This window comes from Oryctolagus cuniculus, chromosome 5 (assembly GCF_051225735.1).
Source record: "Oryctolagus cuniculus isolate XC-2025 breed Fujian yellow rabbit chromosome 5, ASM5122573v1, whole genome shotgun sequence".
NCBI classification, from domain to species: domain Eukaryota; kingdom Metazoa; phylum Chordata; class Mammalia; order Lagomorpha; family Leporidae; genus Oryctolagus; species Oryctolagus cuniculus.
This window is the reverse complement of record NC_142871.1, coordinates 55,367,740-55,389,408: the sequence shown is the minus strand read 5'-3', so window position 1 is coordinate 55,389,408 and position 21,669 is coordinate 55,367,740. Positions and strand designations below refer to the sequence as shown.

The 21,669-nt window shown below is 39.8% G+C and overlaps 1 pseudogene; it reads right to left on the bottom strand.

The window, feature by feature from the left end:
• Positions 1 to 21,213, bottom strand: part of LOC138849606 (NADH dehydrogenase [ubiquinone] 1 alpha subcomplex subunit 5-like) — a 42,483-nt pseudogene extending 21,270 nt beyond the window's left edge.
• Positions 21,214 to 21,669: the final 456 nt, after the last annotated feature.

The window sequence follows — 21,669 nt, the reverse complement described above, 5'->3', positions numbered from 1 at the left end:
TGTTTATGTGAAGACAACCAATGAGGTCATTCAAAAAAATGTAGTAGATGAATTTTTCTCTACACAGAACTTAGAAAGCACCTTTTATAATACCTAAAAGGTAAATCAATTATTTCTTCATTTTTCTTCCCTGTGGTTAAGATGTGTATCTTTATGATTGGACAGTGCAGGTAATTATTATCTGTTTTCCCTAATACTTGAAAGTTCCCCATGATCTCATAACCTATTAGAGGAAACAATTATATAAATAAAAATCATATTCCAATGTAGCCTATACCATAATAAAAATGTCAATGTAACAAATATCTTCAATTGGGAAACCTAGGAAGGACTTCATAGAGGAGATGACATTTGAAATTAGCTTTGAAGAATGGTTACTTGTTAACTAGGTTAAGAACAGGAAGAAGGACATACCTAAAGACAAGGTAAAAGCACACAAAGCCAAGAAGAGATGACAAATTATGACCTATTAAAAAATAAACAACTGGGACCAGTGTTGTGGCGTAGTGGGTTAAGCTACCACCTTGTGATGATGGCATCCTATATAGGCACCAGATTTTGTCCAGCCTGCTCCACTTCCAATCCAACTCCCTGCTAATGGCCTGGGAAAAGCAGCAAAAGATGCTCAAGTGCTTGGGCCCCTGCTACCTATGTGGAAGACCTAGAAGAAGCTCCTGGCTCCTGGTTTTAGCCTGGCTCAACACTGGCTATTACAGCCATCTGCAGAGTGAACCAGTGAATGGAAGATCTCTCTTTCTTTGCTTCTCCTTCTAACTCTTTCAAAGAAATAAATATATCTTTAAAATAAATAAGCAAAAAAGTATTATGGCAGACTCATATATGTGCTGTGAAAGAACATAGAATTTTTACTGTAAGTAAAGGAAAACTGGGGCAGGTGTTTGGGAAACCTGCACCTGTTATTGGGGTGGCTGAGTTTGCATCCTGGATCCTTTTCTGATCCCAATTTCATTCTTACATGAACCCTGAGAGGCAGCAGGTAACGACTCAAGAACTTGGGTCCCACACGGTACACCTGCACTTGGGTCTAGACTCCTGGCTTTCTCTGGCCCGGTCCCAGCTATGGAGGGCATTTGGGAAATAAATTAGCAGATGGAAAAAATCCTGCCTCTCTTTCAAATAAATAAATAAGTGTACAGGATAAGTAAAGGCTTTTAATACTAGATGATGTGGAAATGTATGACACAGAGAAAGAAATCGGTGAACATGGATGAAATAGGCCGGCGCCGTGGCTCAATAGGCTAATACTCTGCCTGTAGCGCCGGCACACCGGGTTCTAGTCCCAGTCAGGGCACCAGATTCTGTCCCGGTTGCCCCTCTTCCAGGCCAGCTCTCTGCTGTGGCCCGGGAAGGCAGTGGAGGATGGCCCAAATGCTTGGGCCCTGCACCCCATGGGAGACCAGGAGAAGCACCTGGCTCCTGGCTTCAGATCAGCGCAGTGTGGCAGCCGCAGCACGCCGGCCACGGCGGCCATTGGAGGGTGAACCAATGGCAAAAGGAAGACCTTTCTCTCTGTCTCTCTCTCTCTCACTGTCCACTCTGCCTGTCAAAAAAAAAAAAAGTAGATGAAATAGATAACATCATATGTATACATATTCACATTCTAATATTTTACAAAGATAACATAAATTTTATCATAATTATAATATTGATCTTTGGAGTTTTTGTCATCTTGATTCACCTTTCCCACAAAGGTAGATTTTGAAAAAAACTGAAAGATAATTCAGTTCAATACATTCAGCTCCCAGATAAAGAAATGGTATGATAACCTTTCTAAAACTTAGTGCCTTGCAACAATTTACGTCATGAATCTGTGGGTTGCCAGGTTTTCTGCCCTGACCGCTGATGTTGGATAGAATAGATTCAGACATGTCTCTGTGGTCAGCTGCCAGAATAGATACGCTTTGCTGGTCTAAAACATTCAGCTAGCTATATAGCACGTCTCAAATCCACATGGTGTTTCTAGAAGGGAAGTCCCCAGATTTGTGGGTTGGCTCCAGAAGAGCAAGAGGAAGTGTGCAAGGTCTCCAGGGACCCAGACTTGAAACTAGGTTTTGGTCAAATGAAGTGAAAAAGCTGTCTCAGATACAAGGAGTAGAAAAATGGGCCCTAACTCCTATCCCTGCATTACAAGAAATAAAAAGAACTACAGTCATTATTTTAGACTTTTTTATTTTTTTTTACTTTTATTTAATGAATATAAATTTCCAAAGTACGGCTTATGGATTACAATGGCTTCCCCCCCATAACGTCCCTCCCACCTGCAACCCTCCCCTTTCCCACTCCCTCTCCCCTTCCATTCACATCAAGATTCATTTTCGATTCTCTTTATATACAGAAGAAGTTTAGCATACATTAAGTAAGGATTTCAACAGTTTGCTCCCACACAGAAACATAAAGTGAAAAAAAATAGATGTTTTTTTAAATGATGATGAAATTAGATCAGACCTATTGTCATGTTTAATCCCAGTGAGAGTCAAGTTGGGAATTGATAATTACTTTTTTTTTTTTTTTACAGAAGATCAGTTTAGTATACATTAAGTAAAGATTTCAACAGTTTGCACTCCCATAGAAACACAAAGTGAAACATACTGTTTGAGTACTCGTTATAGCATTAAGTCTCAATGTACAGCACATTAAGGACAGAGATCCTACATGAGAAATAAGTGCACAGTGACTCCTGTTGTTGACTTTACCAATTGACACTCCTGTTTATGGCCTCAGTAATCTCCCTATGCACCAGTCATGAGTTTCCAAGGCTATGGAAGCCCCTTGAGTTCTCCAACTCTTATCTTGTTTAGACAAGGTCATAGTCAAAGTGGAGGTTCTCTCCTCCCTTCAGAGAAAGGTACCTCCTTCTTTGAAGACCTGTTCTTTCCACTGGGATCTCACTCACAGAGATCTTTCATTTAGGTTTGGTTTGGTTTGGTTTGTTGTTTTTTTTTTTTTTGTTTTTTTTTTTGTTTTTTGTTTGTTTGTTTTGCCAGAGTGTCTTGGCTTTCCATGCCTGAAATACTCTCATGGGCTTTTCAGCCAGATCCGCATGCCTTAAGGGCTGATTCTGAGGCCAGAGTGCTATTTAGGACATCCGCCATTCTATGAGTCTGCTGAGTATCTCACTTCCCATGTTGGATCACTCTCCCCTTTATTTATTCTATCAGTTAGTATTAGCAGGTACTAGACTTGTTTATGTGCTCCCTTTGACTCTTAGTCCTTTCATTATGATCAATTGTGAACTGAAATTGATCACTTGGAATAGTAAGATGGCATTGGTACATGCCACCTTGATGGGATTGAATTGGAATCCCCTGGCACATTTCTAACTCCACCATTTGGGGCAAGTCGGCTTGAGCATGTCCCAAATTGTACATCTCTTCCCTCTCTTATTCCCACTCTTATGTTTAACAGGGATCACATTTCAGTTAAATTTCAACACTTAAGAATAACTGTGTATTAATTACAGAATTAAACCAGTCATATTAAGTAGAACAGACAAAAAAACTACTAAGAGGGATAATGTATTAAGTTGTTCATTAACAGTCAGGGCTATGCTGATCAAGTCACCGTTTCTCATAGTGTCCATTTCACTTCAACAGGTTTCCTTTTTGGTGTTCAGTCAGTTGTCATCGATCAGGGAGAACATATGGTATTTGTCCCTTTGGGACTGGCTTATTTCACTTAGCATGATGTGTTCCAGATTCCTCCATTTTGTTGCAAATGACTGGATTTCATTGTTCTTACTGCGGTATAGTATTCTAAAGAGTACATATCCCATAATTTCTTTATCCAGTCTACAGTTGATGGGCATTTACGTTGGTTCCAGGTCTTGGCTATTTTAGACTTTATGACCAGAAGTGTGTGTATGTGTTTTGTTTTACTTCTAAGAAACATACCTGTCAGTCTATCCATTGACAAAACCAGAAATTGTTTGTCAAGTTAAATTCAGTTTTATCTTTCCATTGTTTTCTGTACTTCACTTTGCTGACCCGTATCCTTTTTCTCACACAAATTTTTAAATGATCACACAAATTAGTAAGAAGGTTTGTTTTCATGAATCATTATGTATTATGTATTGCTATTTGCCATTGTGCAGTTTTCATGAAAGGCTTTTCAGAAGTAAACACAATGTTACTAAGCATTTTCGATGTTTAGTCCAAGGCTGGCCAATTAACTCATGTATGCCTGAACTATTATCTCAATGGAGAGGAAGAACAACCTTTGAATCTCTATTACCACCAAACAGAGCCCCCCAAGTTCCAAGGGTGCTTCTTTGCAAATGCAAGTAAGGACATAAATGCAGGAATGCAAATATATTCTTTTTTTAAAAAATAGATTTGGATCACATTAGTGTATTTTTGGAAAACTTTGTTCACTTCATCTTGTTGGCATTTCATTATACTTTACGATCAGGAAGTCAACTCTCCTGCAACAAAGCGAAACACGGCTCTTTGAAATAAATGTTGTCATTAACAAGCCATGCCAGACACGGTGACAGATTTGCAGCTGTAATGAATAACATTTCCCGCAAAGTTCTTCTGTCTGACAGAAAAGCTGTGACATTACTGCAGGCAACTGTGTTGAAAACTAAAAGATTGATTGATGCAAGTGGATAATTGAAACCTCAGTACTGTCACAAGAGTGTCAGCCTAACAACCAAATACCACTCTAAGATAACATTTATCATGATACAGTCTCTCTATGAATAAAAAAAAAAACACACATTGAAAACGCAGACTATATCCTATTAAGTATGATTTAGAAAACACTACTGTAAATGCATCTACCAACAGCAATAAATTATACAGTGCTCAAATTTGATATAAATTCACATTTTAGTTCAAAATTAGTTTCTACAAAGAATTCTAGTCAAAGTAGATATTTGATTTTCTTTTAATAGCAAAATACAGAATATATTTTCTAGTTCATCTGTAATTAATCTTGCAGTAACCCAACATATAGGTGGCTGAGTCTGAGTAAACAGGCTCACAACATTGCTAAGACTTCCATTGCAAACTGTAGTTCTCCATGTCTATTCATTCGTATCAGATTTCCTCTTAAATACCAACAGTTCTGTATTTATGTAAAGAATATATAGAACATGTATTCATACTATTAGTCCTTATAGAAATAAATTATTTGGTGAAATATAGAATATATATATATATATTTTGAAAGGCAGAGTGGACAGTGAGAGAGAGAGACAGAGCGAAAGGTCTTCCTTTGCCGTTGGTTCACCCTACAATGGCCTCCGCAGCCGGCGCACCGCGCTGATCCGATGGCAGGAGTCAGGTGCTTTTCCTGGTCTCCCATGGGGTGCAGGGCCCAAGCACTTGGGCCATCCTCCACTGCACTCCCTGGCCATAGCAGAGAGCTGGCCTGGAAGAGGGGCAACCAGGACAGAATGCGGCGCCCTGACCAGGACTAGAACCCGGTGTGCCAGCGCCGCAAGGTGGAGGATTAGCCTAGTGAGCCGTTGCGCCGGCCTAGAATATATATTTTACCTGTGGCAATTGTTTCACTTTAGACAATTTAGAAAAAGAAATGGTATAATATAGAGAGGTAAAGCACATACAATGTGAATTACCTATTCACATGGAAAAGGCAGGAAACCTGAAGTTAGTTGTCAGCTTTTTAGTAACTTAAGACTCCTTGGAGCCGGCGCCATGGCTCACTAGGCTAATCCTCCGCCTTGCGGCGCCAGAACACCAGGTTCTAGTCCCGGTAGGGGTGCCGGATTCTGTCCCGATTACCCCTCTTCCAGGCCTGCTCTCTGCTATGGCCAGGGAGTGCAGCGGAGGATGGCCCAAGTACTTGGGCCCTGCACCCCATGGGAGACCAGGAGAAGTACCTGGCTCCTGCCATTGGATCAGCGCGGTGCACCGGCCACAGTGTGCTGGCCGCTGCGGCCATTGGAGGGTGAACCAATGGCAAAGGAAGACCTTTCTCTCTGTCTCTCTCACTGTCCACTCTGCCTGTCAAAAAAAAAAAAAAAAAAAAAAGACTCCTTGGAAATTCATGCTACTTTTAGAGTTTAACTTTTCATACTTATAAAAGGAATATAGTGATCATTACATATAAAAGGAGTATAGTAATCATTAGGCTAACTTATTCTGGTTTGCCTAGGAAACTCCTTGGTCCCAGAACAGGGATGGTTGATCACCCACTATTCACTAAAACACTGAGTGTCATACATCCTTTTAAGACAATAAGAAAAGGTATGGCAACTTCCATTAGAAAAGATACTTGGCTGGCGCTGTGGCTCAATAGGCTAATACTACTCCTTGCGGCGCCGGCACACCAGGTTCTAGTCCCGGTTGGGGCACCGGATTCTGTCCCAGTTGCCCCTCTTCCAGGCCAGCTCTCTGCTGTGGCCAGGGAGTGCAGTGGAGGATGGCCCAAGCACTTGGGCCCTGCACCCCATGGGAGATCAGGAGAAGCACCTGGCTCCTGGCTTCAGATCAGCGCAGTGGGCTGGCCGCAGTGCGCCAGCCGCAGCGGCCATTGGAGGGTGAACCAATGGCAAAGGAAGACCTTTTTCTCTGTCTCTCTCTCTGTCCACTCTGTCAAAAATAAATAAATAAATAAATAAATAAATAAAAGCATTCTCAAAAATCATTCCATAACATTTCAAAAGGTCATTGACTCATTTGTGGATTCCAGTCTACTAGATTATCATTCCAGCTCTTTCCAGCTGACACTGTATTTGTAATTAACAGGAGGATCTTCTGTGTTTATTGCCAACATGAAGTTTGCATTGTGCTGAATAAATAAGAGAGTTGGGAAAATGAGTTTTGTACCCTAGGGCTTTATAATTCCAATAACATATAAAACAAGAAAAGTGACATTTTTCCAGTATGTATAGTAGAAAAAAAATTATCAAAATGGAATAAAAATGTCTTTCAAAACATTTCTAATCAAATTCGCCTCATAGGTTTTGTCGTACTGTTAATGTCAAACATCTTCTAACCTTCTCACTCTATTTCTCATTTCCTGTTACACTGTCCATCAATGTCCGAATTCCTTAAAATCTTTTGTTCTTTTCTTTGTTCACTGTTTTTGCATTTGTTTAGCTCTAGTTTTCTCCATAATGATGGTATTGACATGTACTTTCATTCTTTTTTTTTTTTTTTAAGATTTATTTATTTGAAAGTCAAAGCTATACAGAGAGAGGAGAAGCATAGAGAGGGAGATCTTCCATAGGATGGTTCACTTCCCAGTTGGCCACAACAGCCGGAGCTGTGCCAATCCAAAGCCAGGAGCCAAGAGCTTCCTCTGGGTCTCCCACGAGGGTCCAGGGGCCCAAGGACTGGGCCATCTTCTACTGCTTTCCCAGTCTATAGCAGAGAGCTGGATTGGAAGTGGAACAGGGCGTCTCGAACCAGCACCCTATGGGATGCTGGCATTACAGGTCAGGACATTAACCTGCTGCGCCACAGCGCTGTCCCCATTTCATTTTTTAAAGCTTTTATTTAATAAATATACATTTCAAAAGTACAACTCTTGGATTATAGTGGTTTTTCCACCTATAACCACCCTCCAACCTGCAAACCATCCCATTTCCCACTCCCTTTCCCATCCCATTTTTCATTAAGATTCATTTTTAATTATTTTTATATACAAAAGATCAACTTAGTATATACTAAGTAAATATTTCAACAGTTTGCACCTACACAGACACACAAAGTGTAAAGTGCTGTTTGAATACTAGTTTTACTATTAATTTGCATAGTACAACACATTAAGGACAGAGATTCCAAATCCCATTAAAGTGTTAAGTACCATTGCCAATTTTTGTCATAAATATTTTGCTTTTCTGGCATCAATGGGGTCACATTTTCACTTTTCTATTTACATCTCTTTCATTTTGCTCTAACTTTGCAAGAAACTTACAGAAGGGTCTCACCATTGGCACTGCCACCCTAGAATTCAGATTAAGTACACAGTTAGATAATTTCTCATCAGATCCCTGATTTTAATTCTTTATTTAGATTATTTCTTACTTTCCAGCAATAAGGACTTAGGTGAATCTAAAATTCTTTGTCAGACATTCAAGGTCTTATGACTTATAACTTGGCTTGCACTGTTCAAACATACTCACAAATTCAGTAAATATTTATCTACTGCCATATCTATGTTGTCATATTCCAATACTTTAAATACTGCGTGCTCTTTTTTTAATATACTTATTTTATTTATTAGAAAGACAGAGTTACACAGAGAGGTAGAGATGGAGGGAGAGGTGTTCTATCCGCTGGTTCACTCCCCAATTGGCTGCAATGGCCAGAGCTGCGCCGATCCGAAGCCAGGAGCTTCTTCTAGGTCTCCCCCTGGGTGCAGGGGCCCAAGGACTTGGGCCATCTTCTACTGCTTTCCCAGGCCATAGCAGAGAGCTAGATGGGGAGAGGAGCAGCTGGGACTAGAATAAGCATACATATGGGATCCTGGTGCTTCAGGCCATGGCGTTAACCCGCTGTGCCACAGAGCAGGCCCCGTTGCGTGGTCTTTAGATTTGAACACCTATGTAATTCATTTATTTAATATATATTCACTAAGTACTTGCTACGGACTAGATTCTGCTATAAGGAGCAGAACTGTAACAGGAGACAAACTTAGTAAACAGTGAACACAGTAAAGAGGTAAATTATATAGCAGTTTTAAGTTAAGTACTACAAAAATTACAGCAGAATAAGAGAGATGGGTAATATTGAGAACGTGGAATGTCATTTTAATTTTAAATAAATAATTTGATTACATGGAAAGGTGATATAGTCATCCCATAGACAGGACTGAAGGAGATAAGGCCATGGAAATATCTCTTTGTAGATTTAGATGGGATTGGATGACTTCTAGGGGTTAGAATTTGAGGGGCTGGCACTGCGGCACCATGGTTAAAGTCCTAGCCTGCAGTGCCGGCATCCCATGTGGGTACTGGTTTCAGTTCCGGCTGCTCCTCTTCCCATCCAGCTCTCTGCTTTGGCCTGGGAAAGCAGTAGAAGATGGTCCAAGTCCTTGGGCCCCTGTGCCCGCATAGGAAACCTGGAAGAAGCTTCTGGCTCCTGGCTTCGGATCAACTCAGCTCTGACGGTTGTGGTCATTTGGGGAGTGAACCAGCAGAGTGGAAGACCTCTCTCTCTCTCTCTCTCTGTCTCTACCTCTTTCTGTAACTCTTTCAAATAAATAAAATAATTCTTCTTTTAAAAAAAGAATTGAGGATGCTTGCATTGTGCATCTTTAGAGAGAAAAACAGCTAGGTAAGGAGTTTCTGTGCATTCGTTTCAAATTCTCCTTGAGCAGCACCACTCACTTTCTCCCAGTTAGGCTGTAACTGCACAGGAGCCCTTACTCTTTCCAGTTGGCACCAAGCCCTTTCTGGTCCCCAGTCTTCCCAATATGTAACCAACTTTGTCCAACTCACTTTTGAATCCAATGGACTCAGATATGTTGCCAAAATGCTTAAAATCTGGGAGAACAGCCCATCTCTCCCATTCATTCTATTCCACAATCCCTAACCCATGCCTCCTTAAATTCCTTTGTATGCATTTATGAATACACTTGCTTTTTTCCATTTTTGTTCATAGATTTGAGAGGCAGAAAGATGGGTAGACAAACAGAACTCCTATCCAGTGGTTTAATTCCCAAATTCCTACAATGGCTGGGAGCCAGGAAGGCAATTCAGGTCTCTCACGTAGGTGGCAGGAAATCAATTACTTGAGCCATCATCTGCTGCTCTGAGGATTTGGATCTGCATTGGCAGGATTTTGGAGCCAGGAGCCAGGGCCAGGAATTAAATAGGGACTCTTGATTGGTGGGGTAAATGCTTACTCCAAATCGTGCTTTTTAAGTTAAAGTCTTATTTGGATCAAATAAGGGTGGGAGCAGTGTATTTTATTATCTTTGCATCCTCAGCAATGACACTTGCTACTTATTGCTTGAATGAATTACTGTACCCATTTAAGTTTACAGATGTAAAAAATGAAATGAAAAAAAAATAACCATGAGAGCCTACTCTGGATCCAGCAAATAGCTAAGATAAAGATAAAACAAGCTGGAATCCCCAACTTAGAAAAGGAGTATCTACAGTATATCACTTCAGTAAGCACAGAATGAATTGTTCTGACAGCAAAAAATAATGTTTCTGTACAGTGGAAAATGCTACTAAAATAAACCAAATACCTAGGAGTATCATTTTCATGAAGTACTTTGATAAAAAGTAACTACCATACTATTGCTAGGGAAACATAAGATCTTCAGAAAAATAGTCATCATGTCCTGTCTAACCTACTCTATGCTAATAAGAAACCAATGATTTGCAAATCATTCACCAAGCCTCTTTTCTAGAGTTCATGAAAAAATATCAGGTCAATACAATAAGAACTCTCACTCCATATATCAGTCTATTTTGAAAAGACATTTAAATTTTCAACATAAAGTTGAAGATTCAAGTTTCTGGGACTGTATAAACCCTTCTGTATATAGCTGTAGAACAGTGAGACATCCTGCCTGTCACTATCATGTGTAGTGAAAGTCCTTGCCCTCTGTAGTCAAAGTCTCGACCATCAAGAGGCCCTATACCCTGTATGTCTGAAATCTGACCATTTTCTTCTTTTTCTATCTTGTTTACTCAGGGTCTTACACTGTCCATTGCCTTGATAGAAATTTCTGGAACAAGTGTTCTTGCATTAAGCAAATATATAGTCTCCATTTTCATATCCTTTTTAAAGATTTATTTGCTTATTTTGAAAGGCAGAGTTACAGAGAGAGAGAAAGCGAGAGAGAGAGACAGAGACATCTTCCATCTACCAGTTCACTCCTCAAATGGCCACAATGGCAAGAGCTGGGCCAATCTGAAACCAGGAGCCTAGAACTCCACCTGGGTCTCCCGTATGGATGGCAGGGGCCCAAGCATTCTGTCACCTTCTGCTGCTTTCCCAGGTTCATTAGCAGAGAGCTGGATTGGAAGTAGGGCAGCCAGGTCTTGAACCAGTGCTCCCATAGAATGCCAACATAACAGGCAGTGAATTAACCAACTTTGACATAAAACTGGCCCTCTCTTTTATATTTTTGAAGCTTCCAAATGGCATATTGTTCTGGACTATGTGTCATAATTATCTGTTATCCCCTGTGGATCAAATGCTCCAATTCAGATTAGTTACTATCTTACCCACCATGTCATTAACACCTATCAGTGATTAATTCATTTTCTCCTTCATACCATCCATTCATAATGAATCACAGTTTCTCATCTGCTCTGACTACTTTATAAACTTTTTAAAAATTTACTCATTTATTTAAAAATCAGAGCCACAGACTAACTGAAAAAAGAACAGAAAAGACCCAAATCAATAAAATCAGAGATGAAAAAGGAAACGTAACAACAGACACCACAGAAATAAAAAGAATCATCAGAAATTACTACAAGGACTTGTATGCCAGCAAACAGGGAAACTTATCAGAAATGGATAGATTCAAGGACACATGCAACCTACCTAAATTGAACCGGGAAGACATAGAAAACCTAAACAGACCCATAACTGAGACAGAAATTCAAACAGTAATAAAGGCCCTCCCAACAAAGAAAAGCCCAGGACCAGATGGATTCACTGCTGAATTCTACCAGACATTTAAAGAAGAACTAACTCCAATTCTTCTCAAACTATTCAGAACAATCGCAAAAGAGGGAATCCTCCCAAATTCTTTCTAGGAAGCCAGCATCACCTTAATTCCTAATCCAGGGAAAGATGCAGCACTGAAAGAGAATTACAGACCAATATCCCTGATGAACATAGATGCAAAAATCCTCAATAAAATTCTGGCCAATAGAATGCAACAACACATCAGAAAGATCATCCACCCAGATCAAGTGGGATTTATCCCTGGGATATCCCTGGGATTATCACGGATGGTTCAATGTGTGCAAAACAATCAATGTGATACACCACATTAACAGACTGCAGAAGAAAAACCATATGATTATCTCAATAGATGCAGAGAAAGCATTTGATAAAATACAACACCCTTTCATGATGAAAACTCTAAGCAAACTGGGTATGGAAGGAACATTCCTCAATACAATCAAAGCAATCTATGAAAAACCCACGGCCAACATCCTGTTGAATGGGTAAAAGCTGAAAGCATTTCCACTGAGATCTGGAACCAGACAGGGATGCCCACTCTCACCACAATATAGTTCTGGAAGTTTTAGCCAGAGCTATTAGGCAAGAAAAAGAAATTAAAAGGATACAAATTGGGAAGGAAGAACTCAAAGTATCCCTCTTTGCAGATGATATGATCCTGTATTTAGGGGACCCAAAGAACTCTTCTAAGAGACTATTGGAACTCATAGAAGAGTTTGGCAAAATAACAGGATATAAAATCAACACACAAAAATCAACAGCCTTTGTATACACAGGAAATACCGCATCTGAGAAAGAACTTCAAAGATCAATCCCATTCACAATAGCTACAAATACAATCAAATACCTTGGAATAAACTTAACCAAGGATGTTAAAGATCTCTACGATGAAAATTACAAAACCTTAAAGAAAGAAATAGAAGAGGATTTTTTTCCAAAAACTGGAAAAATCTTCCATGCTCATGGATTGGAAGAATCAATATCATCAAAATGTCCATTCTCCAAAAGCAATTTACAGATTCAATGTAATGCCAATCAAAATACTGAAGACATTCATCTCAGATCTGGAAAAAATGATGCTGAAATTCATATGAAGACCCAGGAGACCTTGAATGCTAAAGCAATCTTGTACAACAAAAACAAAGCTGGAGGCATCACAATACCAGATTTCAGGGCATACTACAGGGCAGTTATTATCAAAACAGCATGGTACTGGTACAGAAACAGATGGATAGACCAATGGAACAGAATAGAAACACCAGAAATCAATCCAAACTTCTACAGCCAACTTATATTTGATCAAGGATCCAATTCAAATCCTGGAGTAAGGACAGTCTATTCAATAAATGGTGCTGGGAAAATTGGATTTCCACGTGCAGAATCATGAAGCAAGACCCCTACCTATCACCTTACACAAAAATCCACTCAACATGGATTAAAGATTAAATCTATGACCCGACACCATCAAATTATTAGAGAGCATTGGAGAAACTCTGCAAGATATAGGTACTGGGAAAGACTTCTTGGAAAAGATCCCATAGGCACAGGCAGTCAAAGCCAAAATTAACTATTGGGATTGCATCAAATTGAAAGTTTCTGTACTGCAAAAGAAACAGTCAGGAGAGTGAAGAGACAACCGACAGAATGGGAAAAAATATTCGCAAACTATGCAACAGATAAAGGGTTGATAACGAGGATCTACAAAGAAATCAAGAAACTCCACAACATCAAAACAAACAGCCCACTTAAGAGATGGGCCAAGGACCTCAATAGACATTTTTCAAAAGAAGAAATCCAAATGGCCAACAGGCACATGAAAAAATGTTCAAGATCACTAGCAATCAGGGAAATGCAAATCAAAACCACAATGAGGTTTCACCTCACCCCAGTTAGAATGGCTCACATGCAGAAATCTACCAACAATAGATGCTGGAGAGGATGTGGGGAAAAAGGGACATTAACCCACTGTTGGTGGGAATGCAAACTGGTTAAGCCACTATGGAAGTCAGTCTGGAGATTCCTCAGAAACCTGAAGATAACCCTACCATACAACCCAGCCATCCCACTCCTTGGAATTTACCCAAAGGAAATTAAATTGGCAAACAAAAAAGAGGTCTGCACCCTAATGTTTATTGCAGCTCAATTCACAATAGCTAAGACCTGGAACCAACCCAAATGCCCATCAACAGTAGACTGGATAAAGAAATTATGGGACATGTACTCTATCGAATACTATACAGCAGTCAAAAACAACGAAACCCGGTCATTTGCAACAAGATGGAGGAATTTGGAAAACATCATGCTGAGTGAATTAAGCCAGTCCCAAAGGGACAAATATCATATGTTCTCCCTGATCGGCAACAACTAACTGAGCACCAAAGGGGAAACTTGTTGAAGTGAAATGGACACTCTGAGAAACAGTGACTTGATCAGCTCTTGTCCTGACGGTTGATGTACAATGTAACACTTTATCCATTTTAGTATTTTTTTTTTGTTCTAGTACCATTGGTTGAACTCTGTAATTAACACACAATTATTCTTAGGTGATTAAATTTTAACTGAAAAGTGATCCCTGTTAGAAATTTGGAAAACATTATGCTGAGTGAAATAAGCCAATCCCAAAGGGACAAATACCACATGTTCTCCCTGATAGGTGACAACTAACTGAGCACCAAAAAGGTAACCTGTTAAAGTGAAATGAACACTATGAGAAATGGTGACTTGATCAGCCCTCACCCTGTTAATGAACAACTTAATACATTATCCCTCTTAGTATTTTTTTTGTAGACTTAATATTTTTGGTTGAATACTGTAATCAATACACAATTCTTCTTAAGTGCTGAAACTTAACTGAAAAGTGATCGCTGTTAAATATAAGAGTGGGAATAAGAGAGGGAAGAGATGTGCAATTCGGGACATGCTCAAGCTGACTTACCTCAAACAGTAGAGTTAGAAACATACCAGGGGATTCCAATTCAATCCCATCAAGGTGGCATGTACCAATGCCATCTCACTAGTCCCAGTGATCAATTTCTGTTCACAATTGATCGTAATGATAGGACTTAGAACCAAATGGATCACATAAACAAGAATAGTGTCTGAAAATACTAGCTGATAGAATAAAAAAGGGAGAGAATGATCCAACATGGGAAGCGAGATACACAGCAGACCCATAGAATGGCAGATGTCCTAAATAGCCTCTGGCCTCAGAATCAGCCCTTAAGGCATGCGGATCCGGCTGAAAAGCCCATGAGAGTATTTCAGGCATGGAAAGCCAAGACACTCTGGGGGAAAAAAAAATAAAAAAAAAAAACCTAAATGAAAGATCTCCGCAAGTGAGATCCCAGTGGAAAGAATGGGTCATCAAAGAAGGAGGTACCTTTCTCTGAAGGGTGGAGAGAACTTCCACTTTGACCATGGCCTTGTATGATCAGAGTTGGTGAACTCAGGGGGCTTCCATAGACTTGGCAGCTCATGATAAGAGCCTAGGGAGATTACTGATGCCATAAACAAGAGTGTCAAATTGTTAAGTCAACAATAGGAGTCACTGTGTATTTACTTCTTGTGGGGAGCAACTCGGACTAGACTGTTACTGGAATTAAGACTTATTCTATGCATCTGCTCTCCCACAATATGGCGCTGAGAAGGGAGTAACAACTTCTACACAGCTGCCTCTCACCAACTTGAGTGATGACCTGCAGGAGCTGATCCTGCTCCTGATTGGAGGAGAGCAGCGTACTCGGCGTGTGGGTAGCAGAGTTGGGATTGGTGGAAGAGGACTATAAAGGAGGAGAGAGACAACATGCACAAGGAACATCTAAGGGGAGCATCTATCTGAAGGAACACCTGTGCAGCCCCCAAGAGAGCCGGCCAGCGGTGTGCCGCTCCCCCGCGGAAGTGGGGAAAGTGGCAGGGGGAACCGCCCTTCCACGAAGGTCGGTAGCCAACCCGGGAAGAACCAGCAGCAAACCCGGGAAGGGCCGAGCAGACAAAAGAACAGCGCAGGGTCCTGTGTTGTTCCTCCACGAAGAAGGGGAGCGACAACTTCTCATGTGGGATCTGTCCTTAGTGTGTTGTCCAATGTGAAGTAATGCTATAACTAGTACTGAAACAGTATTTTACACTTTGTGTTTATGTGTGAGTGCAAACTGATGAAATCTGTACTTAATATATACTAAATCGATCTTCTTATATAAAGATAATTGAAAATGAATCTTGATGTGAATGGAATGGGAGAGGGAGCGGGAGATGGGAGGAGTGTTGGTGGGAGGGAACTTATGGGGGGGTGAAGCCATTGTAATCCATAAACGGGAGTCACTGTGCACCTACTCCCCATGTAGACTCTCTGTCCTTAATGTGTTATACTATGCAAATTCACGGTAAAACTACTACTCAAACAGTACTCTATACTTTGTGTGTCTGTGTGGGTGCAGTCTGTTGAATCTTTACTTAGTATATACTAAGTTGATCTTCTGTATATAAAGATAATTGAAAATTAATCTTGATGAAGAATGGGATGGGAGAGGGAGTGGGAGATGGGGTAGTTGTGGATGGGAGGGAGGTTATAGGGAGAAATGTCGCTATAATCCTAAATTGTACTTTGGAAATTTATATTTATTAAATAAAAGTTAAAATTAATAAATAAAAAAATCAGAGCCACAGAGAGAAGGAGAGAGGGAGAAAAAAAGAGAATATCTTCCGTCCATCCATTTCTTCACTCTCCAGATAGCCCCAACAGCAAGGGCTAGGACTGGCTGATGCTAGGAGTTTCATCTGGATCCCCCACATGGATGACAGGGATCCAAACACTTGGAACACTTGGACCATCTTTCACTTCTTTTCCCAGGTAATTAGTAGGGAGCTAGATCAGAAGTAGAGCAGTCAGGGAATGAACTGCCCATATTGGATACTGGGTTCCCAGGAGGTGGCTTTACCCTCTATGCCACAATTCCAGACCCTACTTTGTAAACTTTGACAGTTTGTTGATACTTGTTTCCCAGGAGGTGGCTTTACCCTCTATGCTACAATTCCAGACCCTACTTTGTAAACTTTGACAGTTTGTTGTAATGGGGAGCTGCCACTAATTCTTTCCTTTGAGTCCAGCATCCCTTCCCAAATCATAATTTTAACTTTCTATGTAGGGGAGCAAAATAGGGAGTCTGATTAATTAATTTTAAGAAGTATTGTAGATGTGGTAGAAAGTGACTTACAAAACTAATGACTGAACAACATTGTTCAAATAATAAAGAACTATAAAGCTTCTAGTATCTAATAATTGGATATAATGGGTTATCTCTTCAATGAATCACTATAAGGCTCAATCGGCAGCGTAATCAAAATAATATTCCCCAAATGCTAAAAATATTTACATGGGTACCCAATAAGTTCATGGAAAGCAGAATTAAAGTATAGTTTATTTTGATGCAAAAAATTTTAAGTATACACATAGGTGTTTTTATGTATCTACTTTCAACAAACTTTCTGAAGACCCTTCATATGTAGAGGTCTCAGAATCTTCTTGAACCAAACTAAATGTGTCTTCTAATACATTTTCCATGAACTCTTTGAAGTCCTATGACATACTCTAATCCATGCAGCCTGTGAATATGAACCTTTAGATGGGGAGATTACCCACAATATCCTGGAAGGTCCAGTGTAATCACAAGAATTAGAAGCAGAGCTTAGAAACAAAGAACTTTTTCAGGTTGGGAAGGATGGATAAAGACAGAGAGGTGACAATCAAAGAAGAGTCAGAGGGATGTGGGGGTTGTTGTCTTTGAAGGCCAAAAAAGGAGGGAACAAGCCAAGGAACACAGGTAACCTCTAGAAGTTGGAAGGGACAAGGAAAAATATTCTCCCAGAGAGTCTCCAGAAAGGAACATAACCCTAGTGACACCCGGATTGTACCCAGTGAGATGTGTGTTAGACTTCTGACCTGGAGAATATAAATATGTGTTAAGTCACTCAATTTCTCATAACATACAACAGCAACAATAGAATAGTAATGCAGATTTGGAAGAACTTTTCTAAAATAAAATAAATTAGAGCACTTTTCACTTTCTACTTCAACTAAACAAACAAATCATAAGACTGAAGCCATTCAGAAATTTGAAGGCAATATAAGTCATTTTTAGATTTTCTGTTGTGGCCATTTTGGGCATCTATGGAAATATTACCTACTTATCTATACTGCTGAATTTTCACACAACAGGTATTATGGTGCTCAAAATGTGTCTGTGGATTGGAAATAAAACATCTTAAATTTATTTGTTTGAGAGGCAGACGGAGTTCCTAGCCACTGGTTCACTCTCCAAATGTCCCCATCAGCTTGGGTTAGGCTAAGCCAAAGTTGAGACTCAATCCAGGTCTCCCATATGATAGGGCTGAAACTACGTGAACTATCACCTGCCTCCTCTGAGAGAAGCTAGAATTTGGAGTAAGGGTGGGACACATGTGTAACAAAGCAAGGAGGAAAACAGACTTCTTTTCCACGACAGGTTGTGAAGCCACTGCTGAATCTGACTGTACACCAAGATTACAAACTCAAAGATTTTCTTAATTTCTATTGGTGTGTTTGAGTGTGTAATGGTGGGGTAACAGATTCAGCAGTAGCTTCCTAACTGTGCTTCATTACACAGATGTGTATTTACATACCTTCTCTTTCTTATTGTTCATAATCTGTGTTGAGTAAATCTACAACATCAGAACAGCACAACAATCTGACCAGCATAAACAGTGAAAAATGTGTACCATTCCTAAATTCTGAAATTACACAAACACATAGACTTAGTTTGTTTCAAATTTTAAAAAAAAATGAAAGTATGTTTTTTATGATACATACAATAGTTGAATTGATGGGGCACTTTGATGTCTCTGTATGGAAGTTATGAATATGAGGGGATAAAATCTGGGCCATATGATCTTATTGTTTATTCTGTACATCATTACCTGTTAGACTCTCAATAGTACTTCATTTATTTCTTTGGGGAGACACTCTTCTCCCATTGCAAGATGTCTACAAATCTCTAAGTACAGTGCTTTGTCCTCTCGTGGATGAGCAGAATATGTAAGACACAGGTGAAACAAACAAAAGTGGAAAAGTTTGAGCATTGATAGCTAAAACAGAATGTCACACGGTCAAAAAACAGGAGAGCTTCATTTGTTATTGACAAAACTCTGCAAGGATCCTCCATCAGTTTCTCCTCCCTAGAAACTCCAAGCAGCCTTCCTGGCTCCTGATCTTTTCCTGTCCTCAATTTTAAGCTTTTCCTTCACAAATATAAGCTATTATTTATCTAGTTAATGCCTGTTTTTTTTTTTTAAAAAAAGCAAGAGTTTTTTTGTTGTTGTTACTTGCTGCTAATGAACTCTAATTGAAACATCTGCTTGTTCATCTCAGCTGTGCTTGAAAGACAGCATTTCATACAATTACCCAGAATTCATTGTTAATAAAGAAGGCCCATCCCTATAGCAATTCACATGCCAGAGATGTTAAAAAGGCATCATCCCTGGCATTTGTGATCCTTATTATTGGGTGGGATTCTTTGTGACCTTTCGGAAAAGTTGTTCCATCCATATAATCTTTGACACCAATCTTGCTGCTTATTTAAGGGTTTTTCATCCCTCTTTGTAAATTATTCAATTTTTAAAAATTCTTTTATCTTCCCTCTTTGTGTTGTCAAAACCCCTCTCTTTCCTGCATATAGCTAACCTGCCCTAATCCCCTGTATTAGATGAGTGGCAGCTCATTCAATCATGGCTGTTTCCATTGGGAGGCAGCAAATTACCTCCACCACCAGTTATCTAAGTTTTGAACAGTTGATGTTAAGTTATCTAACTTAACAACTCCAGTTCTGGAAGCCAACTCCACATTGTTAGATTAGTAAAGATTTTAACTTTTTTTAATTTTCCCTGATCCATTAGTCAATATTTACCAAAAATATTCAAATCTTGTAGCAATATCTCATGTCTGGGATGCAGCTCCTTGACTGTTACTGAGGTTAAGATGCACTTGCTAAGCTGACCTTATTGTGCTTGGTGTGCAAAGTGTTTTAATGACTTAGATCTCCCTCATTTTAACTGCATAACTGCTAAAACTATCCATTCTGACTCCCCATGTTGGCCAGTGGGTGTCTTTGGATTCACCTTGAATATGAATAAACAAGGAGGAGAATTTGTAGCACTACTGTGGTAGCATTGCATACATAACATAAAAAAGCTCCCTTAGTGGCTCATTCCTAATATCATCTCCACTTCTGGACCCAGATTTCTGAAAAGGCTAAAATTACACATTCAGAGGACCTAAGCAATATAAATATGAGAATACCAGGTTTCACTTCCAAATAAATTGATAAGTACTTGACAAAATAAAGTTCAACATAATATTCTTTCAGATTAGATCTCATTTAAAAATAAAAAGTACAAAATTATTTCCAAAAATTATGTTGATGTTTCTGCTTTGCTGATAGTACATGTGTATTTAATTTACCTATTAGATAATTGTTAGTCTCTGTCTCCCTCCCAAATTTAAGAGTTTTGACAAATCAAATCAGATGATAACAATTTTTGTTAAGTGTAATGTAATAATCTCCCATAGCAGCTCACTTTTCAATTGTCTCCTTGCTTAGAAGAAATCTGATTAGGTAATTTTATAAATCTGGATCTGAGCAAGTTGTCTGTAGTTGAGATGTTTTCCAAGGACACCTAAGTTGATGCTTTCCATTTTTTTCCCTTTTTTTTTTTTTTTTTTTTTTTTGACAGGCAGAGTGGACAGTGAGAGAGAGAGACAGAGAGAAAGGTCTTCCTTTTGCCATTGGTTCACCCTCCAATGGCCGCCGCGGCCGGCATGCTGCAGCAGGCGCACCCCACTGATCCGAAGCCAGGAGCCAGGTACTTATCCTGGTCTCCCATGGGGTGCAGGGCCCAAGCACTTGGGCCATCCTCCACTGCACTCCCGGGCCATAGCAGAGAGCTGGACTGGAAGAGGGACAACCGGGACAGAAACCGGTGCCCCGACTGGGACTAGAACCTGGTGTGCTGGCGCCACAAGGTGGAGGATTAGCCTAGTGAGCTGCAGCGCTGGCTGATGCTTTCCATTTTGAGTGGGAAAATGCTCCAACATAAAACTGACAAAGTGGATCCTTACTAATGATATTCTTGTTCTGAGTATCTAATTTTAAAGAAATAAATGAAATTTGGGTGAGTGACTTCTAAAGATACCACTTTGGAGAGTAATAATAAGGTTGAATACATTAGGTAAAAGCAATATATTTCATCTAAACTTCCTGTGCTTTTTTGGGTCAGTAGTAAAACATGTATCTCATTCCCTTTGGTCTCTGACTCTTGTTTGAAAAGCCAAATGCTAATGCAGTACCCACAGCAGTTTTCCCAAGACAGGAGCATCTACCTCCACAGGTATTCTACATCACTCACTATTAATCTGTGATATTTTCATCCATTTACATAGCAGAGTTCTTTTGATATTGGACATAGGTTTCTCTACTACTGGAGGGATCCCTCCAGCAGTGACTGCCACCGAGAACCACCCTATAGGGTTCTGCATCGCCCCTTCTCTATTCTTTTTCCTTCTGTGTAGGGCAGTGACAAGGGGAAATGAAGAAATGAGAATCACTGATGCTGCGGCGACAACTCAGAGGACAGCCCAAAGCTTCTAGCCACACTCTCTCCTTCCCCATAGGAAGCAATTTTACCTTCCCAGGGAGCATAAATCTCTACCATTTATGGTTCCAGTACATACAGGGTGGTCTGTGGGACAGAACATATACAGCTCTGACACAACCCACCTGTGATCGATATGGAAAATATAATCCACTTACCCAAACTCATCCAATTCAGCCAAAGCATTTGTAAAGGTGTTATCAGATCTAACATACAAAGAAAACTCCAAAGTCCTATAGCTTGTCTATAATATAACACTTCAATAAATACTAAGTTTAAAAATAAGACATTAAGGGGCCGACACTGTGGTATGGTGGGCCAGGACTCTGCCTGAAGCATC